The sequence below is a fragment of the Antennarius striatus genome, chromosome 1, assembly GCF_040054535.1.
Source record: "Antennarius striatus isolate MH-2024 chromosome 1, ASM4005453v1, whole genome shotgun sequence".
In the NCBI taxonomy this organism is placed as follows: domain Eukaryota; kingdom Metazoa; phylum Chordata; class Actinopteri; order Lophiiformes; family Antennariidae; genus Antennarius; species Antennarius striatus.
Window position 1 is genome coordinate 2,167,722 of NC_090776.1, and position 1,368 is coordinate 2,169,089.

The following is a 1,368-nucleotide window of genomic DNA, read 5'->3' on the forward strand; positions in this document are numbered from 1 at the left end:
GGTGACATCTGCTGCTCAGTCTGAAGGCTTTTGTTGTGGAGTGAGGACAGATATGACTGTCCACCGATTTAATCAGGTGAAGGTGTCCCAGTGGCCCCGCCCCCTCAACCCCCCCCCATCGTCCCCCTCAGATCCCCCCACCCACACTGATCCATATCTGATCGATCTTATTGATGTAAAAAAAAAAACTGGATTCATGACTGCAGTTAAAAATAGTGCCGAGACTCTCCCAGAGCATGCTGGGATATTTCTGACTCGGCACGTGCTCTCATTGTTCAATCAGTTCGATCTTTTTTTAGATTCTCAGAGTCGCGCACTCCCGATCGATGACGTCATCCAGTCTCATTTAGAAATCTTCAACCTGCCGCTGGGCGTGGCCTCCTCGTTATCACCCACCTGCAGGGAGCTGCGGGGGCGTGGCCTCCCACCATGTCAACAACCCCCCCCCCCCGCTGGACTCTCCGGAAGAGAAGGTCGCGAGCCCACCGGATGAAGGAAGCAACGGAGCAACCGGTAAACAACTGTAAACAAAGACCCCTGTTTATTCATTTTTGTTTTTTATTTTTATTTATTTTATTTATTTACATTTTATTTATTCTTAACACTTCATCTGACTTGTTTACGTGTTTGGACAAATAAATCCACTCTGACGAGTTTAACGGCGCTTTAGCTGTGACGTCATCGTGTTCGTGGAAATTCGCACATTTTTTTTCCTCTGCGGATAAATAAGCACATTTACGCACATTACCCCCCCCCCCCGCTACGCAACTTTTTTTTTTTTTTTGTGCGTAACATCCTTCATAACGAGGCCGCTGGGAGCCCCGTTCAATCAACCGACAGCCAGGCGTGTGATTTGCGCATGCGCGGTCCTGATTGAAGCGAGAGGCATCCCGGAAGTCTGACTGGCACCTTCAAAATAAAAGCTGAGCTAAAACTTTTGAACAAAAAAAACAACAACGCAATTTTACAACATATCCGGCGCTTTGCTGCTATTTTTACACAATCGTGGAATAAAACCGGAACCGCGCAACACAAATTCGCTTCAGTTTTCTTCTTAAAAGTGACTTGTTTTGTGCGCGTTTGTGGCTTTGCTAGCTTTGACGTCCAACTCTAGCGTCGCTTTTACTTCGAAGGGGCCAACCGGAAATGGGGACGCGCACCTCCATCCCGTGCTGACGCACTGCTGGAGCGGCAGGCGTGCGGCAGTAGCTGCTGTCCCATCGTCAGATCACGCCCAACGGGGGCTGCAGCGCACCGCCTCTCCGGCTCCAGCACCATGACGCCCGGATCCTGAACCGCAGCCTGAGTCGGTAACCCCCCCCTCACCCCCACCCCCCAACGGAGAACCGGGACCGGGACGCACAGGCA